The following is a 9,500-nucleotide window of genomic DNA, read 5'->3' on the forward strand; positions in this document are numbered from 1 at the left end:
GCAGCTTCCAAATGAATGCAAGTCTTGATCTCAGTGTCCTGGCTGTTTTCCAGCCTGGTTCACATTTTACTCAGCAGCAAGTCCCACTTCTCTTCCCTCTAACCTCAGTGGGAATAGAGACAGACCACTGTAAAGTGCTGCTAATCCCACGTGCCATTTGCATGCAGCACTTGTAAAGCATCCTGGGATCACTTGGGATGAAAAAAGGCTGTGCATGTAAGATGTTTCTCATTGGCATCCCAAATTCTCTGCCATGTCAGTGAGAGGAGGTTATGACTTTGTCAATCAGGAATTTTTATTTTTTAAATTTTTTTTTTAATTTTTTTTTTTTTTTAACGAGGCAGCTGATTGAAAAGGATAATAAAGATGAATTTGGTTTTCTTTCTGTGAGCTCTAGTGTCCCCTTCATGGAGATTAAAAATTTCCCGGTGCTGTTTTCAGCTCCACAGAGCAAGCAAAAGCTAATCCTGCTTGGCTATACCCACACCACTGCCATCCACTAATAGGATCGCCATACAGTTGTGACTTAACAGGCACTGGGACAGCATAATCCTGTTTATTCAGTCATCCAAAACACTGATGATCTGAGATAATCAGCGGGCTGGGAGCAGGGGAGGAGGAGGGATGAGGTTTTCTTTGCAGTGTGGTTTGTCTGGGCAGACGCAGAGTGCCAGGGTCTCCTCACAGAACATGGGAAGGGACCAAAAAACATCCCCCAAGGGCAGCCCTGGAGAGCCAACCCAGTAAAACAACAGCCTTGGCAGTGTGTGATCCAGTTGTTGTCCTCAACAATTCTAAATTGTTCATTTTTTGTCTGATTTAATATAGAAATACTCAGTGTCTGAGTGGCACATGAGGCACTGTACAAAATGTTTTGGCTACAGGTGGCAGAGGCTGTGTGTGAATGGGTCCTCTCCCCATGTTGACTCACATTTGGAAAGCTGCACCTACCTTGGTGGTGGATCTAAATTAACTAAATTTGGATCTAAATTTACTAAAATTACAACTATTGTTACATTTTTGTTAGGCACAAGGCACAGCTGTTCATGGGACACTGAATATTTGTAAGCAGACACTGGATCTGTGGGGATGTAGGAGCACATTCTGCAGAACCCCAACCAAGAAATATAATGTGTGAGACTTTCCCCAGTGACCTGCAGCCGTGAAACTGGGCTGGATAAAATCTCTGGAGAGGGCACAGTAGTGAGCTTTCAAATGACTTTCTTTTCTTGTTCTTGTGATCATTAAATCACAAGATTTAATGATCACACTTCATATTCTATCCCACTAATTCATTGGCTCAGGTTTCAGTGAAAGGCCCCATATCCACTTTGGTTTTATCTCTGTCTATGTGTGTTTAGCAGTCAATACTTTCCTGTTGTAGATATTCCAATGTTTATAACCTGAACTTTTACAGTGGGCACGAGCCATGGATTAACTTCAGTGATGCTGATTTTGAAGTCTCATTTTATGTTCTCTGAGCTGTCCTAGTCCAGATGACAGGTTTGTGGTGTGGGGATCCAGTAGCAATGGCTGAGCTCACTGTTCTTTATAACTAAAGCACTGTTGTTAGGTGCAGCTCCTCACCATGGTGACACTGCAAATATTGAACACAAAGTGATTCATGGGCCCCAATATAAAGCTTACTTTAATTAATATTTTACAAGATAACTTGCTTTATTTAACTTTTCAAACTTGAGTGGGTTGGGAAGGACAGAATGTTGCTATGGATAATTTATGGCCACTCATATTTGTGTGCTTTTTTTTTTTAATTAAATTTAAAAAGTATTGTTTGTTTTCTCCTCTCCCTGCTGGCAGATGTTCAGGCCCTTGCAGGGCTCCAGGGGATTTTCTGTGTGTGAGTGTTGAATGATGAGCTCTGAAAAGTGATGTTCTTGCTCTCCAGCCTCCCTCCATCCCTTTGTGTCCCCATGCAGGCAGTGTGGCAGGGCTGTGTCCTTCCTAGAAGTGCTTTGGGATACCCTGAGCAGAGAGCACGCTGCTCTGACCCCTGACCATCAGACCCCTCAGAGCTGAGCTTCAGTCACATTCCCCTGGAGAAATTCATTTGGGGTAAGTAACACCAGACTCTTCTCCAGAGCTGGCAGGAAGTGAAGGAATATGGCAGATGCAGTTTTGGGGCAATATGGGAAATTTGTAATCAGGAAATTAGCCCTGGGGTTGTACTTCTGAAGTGGAATGCAATGATGAGTATATTCCAGATTTCCCTGCACTTTGAGTGGAATTTATTGCACCTAAAAATTAATCTACAGACTAAGAACAGGCATCAACCCATCTACTTGAGTGGTGGCCACACCATCCTTAGAAGTGATCATACACAGGTCTTTCCCTCTGGGTGTGCCCTGATAATCTGAGAGATCACAGCCATGGCCTCTCACTGCAGTGACCAACACAGGGGAGGCCTCTGGAGAAAAACTTTCTCAATGCTTAGGTTTTTCTATAAATTTCCCTCTTACAACTAAGATTTCCTCTTGTAATTTTTACAACCATAACTGTAAATAAGCAAACGTTTTAAAATCTGTTAAATTCACCAGCTTTCTTCTGCAAGCAGGGAAAAAAATGCCCATTATTAAGTCCTGTTTGCCACAAAGAAGTGCCCATTAGTGTGTGTCCAACCCCTTTATATAAAACTGAGAGCAATGAAGTCACTGGCAGGGCTTTTATTTGTCTATGTTAAGTCCTGCAGAGATGGCAGAGAAAAAAAATCCTGCATTAATAAAAGAATAAACTCCTCTTCACGTTAACATAAAATGCTTCTACAGTGATGAAAAGATTTGGGCTTGCTCCAGTGTGGTTTTCCCCGTGTGGTTGGTTTTTGCATTTCTTTCAACTTGCTCTTTGTAACCCATTTCCAGTTGGGTTTTTTTCCCTTTCCAATCTGACATACAGCATGATGTTACAAATTCTGGCCTGTGACAGCTTGAGGAATATTTATGTGCTTGGACAAAATATCTTCCCTTCCAAGTCAATTTTAAATGCCATGGAAACGTTTTACTCCCGAGGTTTTGTTTGTCATTGTTGGTTATTAAAAACCTCTGCCCAAGCTCAGCAGTGACACAACAATCCCTTGCAGGAGGCATTTTCAGGGATTTTGCATGGATAGCTTCAGGAAGTGAGGAGGGGATGATGGAGAGGAGAGGAAAATAGAGATGGGATCTTTTCCTATACTATTTCAAAGGTTTCTTTTTCTTTGCAAGGTGTGCAAGCAGAAGTAACCATGAGGCAGGAGCTGGAAGTTGAAACTGTGCTCACAAGCCTGGCCCAGCCTGATGTCAGGGGACAACCTCTGGTGAGCTTTGTTTCTTTCCCTGTCCTCACAGCTGGGAATATGCCAGGATTTAAAACCAGTGTAGCATTAACTGCCCCATTACACACAGCAGAAAGCTGGGGGACTGACCTCATCTGCCAGAACAAGTGTTTTAATGCTGCCCAAAGTTCAAATCAATCAAAAGGTCAAACTTGTTTAAGGCAGGGTGTGATAAGAGGGGCAGTGGAAGTGCAGGAAGCTTGTTCCCACTTGGAATTGGGCCAGCCTGGCTTCAGGAAAATCCCCAGATAGGATGAACCCTGGAGAACAGTGACAGATGAGAAACTCAGGGCAGGGCCTCCCATTGCTTGAGACAGAGAATTCCCATTAAATGCAACAGAAGGAAAATAGACCCTGGTGAATGGGACTTTGGGTCCTTCTCCTGGCAAAGCCTGCCCAGGACACAGCTCACAGTGCCTTGATGTTTTGGTCAGGTGGTGGAATGGACTGTGAGAGGAAAAGGGGATTTTCAGCCTGAAAGGTTTGTCCCTGTGAAGGAGGAAACTTCTTTCTCTGAGTCCTGAGTGCTCAGAGCAGCTCTCTGGAATGGTCCAGGCTGGTCCTGGGGCATCTCTGCCAGCATGGACATGGTGGGATGTGAAAAACCTCTGGTCAGGGTTGAGGGAAGTGGCATCTTCAGTTTATCTCCTTTGGGGAGGAAGATGGAACTCACACCTTTCTCAGTTGAGACTGGAACAGAACATTTTCCCTTTCCAAAGGCAGAATTTTTCTCTCTCAGTGTTTTCTTCTGTGCAGGGGACAACAGGGAAAACTTCTCTGTGGAAAACCCCCCTTCTGGTTCTATGGGGAGCTGCTCAGCAAACCTCAGCAGCTGTTTGGAAAACTCAAAAAAACACAAATAAAAGGAAAAAAAGTAGAAAAAAAAAGAAAAAAAGAGAGAGAGAAGAGTGAGGAAACTTCTTAGAGTCTGCTCCTGCCATTTGAATTATGATGGGGGACATAGCTGGGGAGCCCATTAGCCTCCGTGGCACATGGCCATGCTTTCATAAGCTTGCAAGAGATGGAGTTTTTCTATATAGCTTTTATTTTTTTTGGTCAAAGAAAGCATTCTCCAAGGGCTGACTACAGACAAAATCCCTGGTCTTTTTGGCAGAATTCCCTGGTACTTACACAGCCAGGTTTTCTGTGCTCCAGCTCTGGTGTGACCCACGCTTTCAACACATCCAGGGCCAAACGAGGATCTTTTGACTCAGGCTGAATCTGACCATTTTTCTTCTATGGGAAAGATGTAAATAATTCCACGGGTGGGAGGAGAAAGGTGATATTCAGGATGAGGAAAAGTGGCCAAGACTGCAGACCTGGCTCTAAGTGGAAGGATGTGTTGAGGACCAAGCCATAGACCTGCTGGATCAATAGTCCAGCTCAGACTGCTCAGCCCTGGAGGGCACCTGCCCATCCTGTCCCTCCAGCCTCTGGGGTCAGGTCTGTGCTGCTTCTCACTGCTGGCAAAACCAGCAACACTGCAACAGAGAATGGGGACTTTTCTGAGCTCTTGTCCATGACACCAGATGTGCCTGTGCTTTTTTTCAAGCTCATTTGAATGTATGTAATGGACTTCTGGCTTTGAAAAATCATCAGTTACCAGATGTCTTTTAAATTGTCTACCTTGCAGGATCGTCCGTTACCAGATGTCTTTTAAATTGTGAACCCCTGTAGTCAGAGGTTAAAGCTGTGTCAAAACAGTCACTGATATGATTTCATACTACACTTTAAATGCACTATGATTTCCTCCAACTCCTTCCCCTTTAAAGTCCTCTCATGGAAATTTTATGGCTCACCCAAGATTTGCCACCTGCCCATCGCTAGAGATTCAGTGATAAATGCTTTTAATAATTAACAGTGGCAGGGGCTTTGTAGCTGTGTCTCATGGATATCTCACCTCTCAGACAGCAGAAATAAAAGCCTGTTGTAACAGCAAGAGTAATGATCTGGATGCTGGTGGAAGGTTCCTGCAGCTGCACCATCAGTGCAGATCTACACCTGGAGCTGTTTGCAAGCAGGATTTGTCCTGGGCCCAGTTTGGAGCTCAAGGCAGCTGGAGAAGCAGCGATGCTTGCAGAGTTCCTAAGGTAAAAGGGGTTTGGGGGTTGTGTGGGGCTGGGAAGAGACCACCCAAGTCAAGAGCACAAGTAGGTTGGGTGCAAGTTTCCTTCTTAATCCGACTCTCCAGGGTCTCATCCAGCCTCTGTGCTGGCTGCCAAGAGCTCAGACTGAGTGGCTATTTTGGGATACAGCAACACCAAGTGTTACTTCAGAGATGTTTGGAGAGAGATTTAATAAAATCAACTAATAAGGTTTGACGTGCTGAAGATTAGGAAAAGTCATTCCGAGCATCTGAACTGACCTCAGGAGTGGGAGGCTCAGGGGAGCTATCCTGGGCATGGGTGCCCTCCTGGGATGGCTGGTGGGACAACAGCAGCTCACCTCTTTGTGAAACCATCTCTGAGCTGTGAGGGAAACCAGCGGGACAGCCTGGCACTGGCCTTAAAACTGAAAAGAAATAAAAATAAGGAAGGGAGAAGGCAGCTCGAAGCTCTGGGGCTGGGAGCAGCCCCTCTCCCTGCAGCTGGGGTGACTGCAGCAGCTGTCCCCGTGTAAATCACCCTGTCCCCAGCCCAGGGGTCCCTGCTCACAGCCCTCACACTTGGTGCCAACTGCTCGGGGCTGTCAGCTTCTGGTTTTGTTTTGATGGTTTAGGGTTTTTTTTTCCCTTTTTGTCACAGGACCAGCCCAGAATAGAATCACGAGATGGGTGTTTATTACTTTCCAAATAATCTATAGGCCGGTTTTAGTGCTGACACCGTTTGAAAGGCGGTGTCACCGCTGCGCTCATGTTTCCATGTGACACCACTGCTCGCTGGTTTTTCCCGTTTCATAACTAATAAGTGAAGTGGGTTTGACAGCCTTGGTTTCAGCTTCAGCCTGTTGGTTCCCATGTCACAGATAGGCTCTGTTAGCAGCAAATTCTTGTCAGGAGAAGAGAATTACAGCTCAAGCTTGAAATGTGCTGGTGTTCAGTGCAAAGCTTTAAATTCTTGACCAAAGTTAGATAAAGCCAGCTGAAAGCGTGACGTTTGAAATACACTATCTATTTATCTTTTCCTCCTGACCAAAAATACCTAGAGTGGAAGTATGTGTCTTTGCATCCAAGCTGAGAACAGCTGAGCTCCTCTTAAAAAAAAAAAAAAAAAGATAAACACAGCATTTTAAATATTCTGGGTTTTAAAATCTGTGCAACTGTCCCTCTCCCTGGATATGTGTAGATTATCTGTAATGAAAGAAAAAGGTATGTATGGACATATCTTTAAAGAAAAAGGAATGATTAGTTTTCAAGGTGTGGGAAGCTTATTTAACTGGTATTAAGATAAAAATGTTAGTTCACCCCCAGTAGTCATTAATAGCTCTGAGCTCCAGCCTGAGTACAGATGGAGCTTTGATATGATCACATTCTGCAGAGAGTATGTGCTGTATATCCTGCTGCTAATCCTGGGGTGGAAATCAGCTCCTCCTGACACCTGCTGCCAGGACCTGACACAACTGATTTCAGCCACAGCATTTGCAGCCTCCTGGGCTGGATTTTGGATTTGGGCACATCCCAGCTGGGCAAGTCAGTGCTGGGCATTTTCTTTGCCTGGTGCTGATGTCCTCCTGTAAAACCTCCCTCCAGAGCCCCCTTTCTGTGCTGCCCTCCTGGGTCCCCTTCAGCCCAACCATTTGTTGAAGCCCCTTTCTCTCTGCTGGATGAGGGCTGCCCCTCCCCTCCGGGCACAGCAGAGGTTTGTGTTCAAATGGTTTTAGTTATGGTTTCCAGCAGGATGAGCTATCCCACATCCCAGCCTGGAACAGCCTGTGGAATACAGCAGCTCCTGGGGTCAGATGAGGAACAAGTGCCTGTGGAGCTGGGACCTCCAGGCCCTCAGGCTACAGCTCTGGGCTTCTTCAGGGAGTGCTGTTTGTCTGGGGCTGCCATAAAAACTGGAGTCAAACGTGGATCCTGATGGTTTTGGCCTCCTTGTTAACATTTGGCAATCAGATCTTGTTGTTGAAGAGTTTTCTAGAGGCTGAGTGGGAGAATGGAGGGGGTTTTTGAGGGGCTTTTTTGGTAATGGTTTGCAAAATTTATGGTTTAGATCTGAAGGGACCCTTAGCCTGACCTCTGGTGTATAACAGAGAGTATTGAATTTCCTCCACTTAACTCCCACAGTCTATCCAAGAACTGCCTGGCCACAGTGCTTTCTTAGGTAAAAAAAATACTCATAGATGCACTCATTTCAGCATGGTAGAAATGTTTCTTATCCCTGCTAGGGAGGAATGGGATTTTCCAGAAGGCTCCAGGATGAAGAACTGACCTAGGCTCTCTCTACTTTCCCCTTGACCTCATCCCACTCCCCAGACAGTGCCCTGTGATCTGCTTGTCTCCTCTCCTGGTTGTGCTGGAGGTTGGAGAGACATTAAATGAGCTAAAGGGGCAGAGGGTAATTCCATTTGGGAATAAAGAAGGGGCAGGCATGTAACCCAATTTAGCAGGGACAGGGTTAACCTGACCCTGCCCCACATTAGGGTGGGAAATTTTCAGTTCAGAGCAGGTATTTATTATTCCACACAGATGTTTGCAATGACATATGAGCCAGCACTGCTGTTCTTTTGCACAAACCCTGTTGGGCCAGGCGCTGCATTGGTGCAGAGCAAAAAGCAGCCCTGAAGAGCTCTCAGGCTCACAAGGTAAGTACTTCTCCTTGTCCATTAATTTCCTCTCCCAGATTTAAAGTGCAAGGACAAATAAATGTTTTTAAGTGACCTCTTGAGACAGATGTGCTGTCAGCAGGCACTGACCTGCCTTGGGTAATGGAGGGATGGGAGATTCACGGATTTGGAAAGCTGCAGCAGTGTTTTTGCTAAAATGACACAGATTAAGATATTCTAGAGATTACCTTCCAAAAACATGGTGGTCAAGGGCTTAATGACTAAAATTGTGGTCAAATGTCTGCTTGTTATCAGTTGTCTATTGCCAGTTAAACTGCATTAATGAAAGCCTTTTGATAAAAGCTGCCTTATCACCCGGAACTGAGATACCCGGCCTAATGTGCTCCAGCAAGGCTGGAGGAAATGCTCCTTTCAGCAGCAAAGGAGACGAGGTGTCTCTTTCCTGAATTAGGCTGAGTCAAATGGATGGTCAGGCCCTCCAGAAAGAAGCAATTCCTTTCACCTTTTGTGTAAAGGGCTGCTTTATCCATGTGTCAGAAAGGATTCTGGCTGTCTTGCAGGAGTGTAGAGTCCAAGCAAACGCACCTTGCAGTGTGGCTGGGGCTGGAGGCAGCATCACTGCACCCTGGGGGGACAGCACAGCACATCTCTCTGCCATAATCCCTTACTTCCTTGGAGAAAATGGGTTGAAAATAGTATTTAACATTGTTGATGACAATTTTTCCAGATTTATTACCTGGTTTTTGTTCAGTGTTTGGCTGCCTGCTCCCCTTCCATCTGCCAGCCCTGTAATCCACCTCCTCTTATCTCAGCACAGTTCTCTCCACCTCTTGCTCATTTTCATTTTATTGCCTAACTAATCTCATCCTCCTGCTTTTCCTGACACCGCTCCCTCCTCCCCATCTGTGGAGATTAAATCACTGCTCCTTTTGTCTGATGCCACTCAACATTCCCCCATTTCACTCAGGCTTTGGGACGCTTCCAGGCACTTTTGCTGTTGTTGCACACATCCGTTTTCCTGGCACAAAAAGGCCCATCAGCATCTGATGGGAGCGTTAGCGAGTCCTCGTTTCAACCAGTTCTCAGAGATGTCCTGAATGTGAAATGGAGCCCAGGGTGGCAGAGCCAGGTGTGTGTCTGGAACACCAGGACCATCAGCAGGGTGCTCAGGACAGCTCTGCAGTGCTGGCAGAGCCTGGCACCTGAGCATTAGCTGAGAATGGAGTGGGCTAGGAAATCTCCAAACTCTCAAAATGTGAAGTTTTGGAAATGGTTTCTCATTTTGATGTATCAGTGTAGTCAACCGTCTTCCCTATTTACAAGCTGTCAGTGTTCATGGCCTCAACACTTTTATTCTAATTTTGCTGAGAGCTGCTGAGGGTTTTGGGTCAAGCTTGAACAGCCTCCCTGTGCCAAGGTGTTTATTGCATCCTGGTTTGGGGTCACA

General features: G+C 45.6%; 1 long non-coding RNA gene across 1 annotated transcript in view; it reads left to right on the plus strand.

Annotated features, from left to right (window-relative positions):
- Positions 1-1,826: 1,826 nt before the first annotated feature.
- The window catches only part of LOC107213317, a 28,757-nt gene continuing 21,083 nt past the window's right edge, over positions 1,827-9,500 (plus strand). The window contains exons 1-4 of the long non-coding RNA XR_001524706.2: positions 1,827-2,073; positions 3,219-3,310; positions 5,236-5,418; positions 7,956-8,071. This is a non-coding gene — a long non-coding RNA (uncharacterized LOC107213317). The remainder of the gene's footprint in view (positions 2,074-3,218; positions 3,311-5,235; positions 5,419-7,955; positions 8,072-9,500) is intronic.

The sequence above is a fragment of the Parus major genome, chromosome 20, assembly GCF_001522545.3.
Source record: "Parus major isolate Abel chromosome 20, Parus_major1.1, whole genome shotgun sequence".
Lineage (NCBI taxonomy): Eukaryota > Metazoa > Chordata > Aves > Passeriformes > Paridae > Parus > Parus major.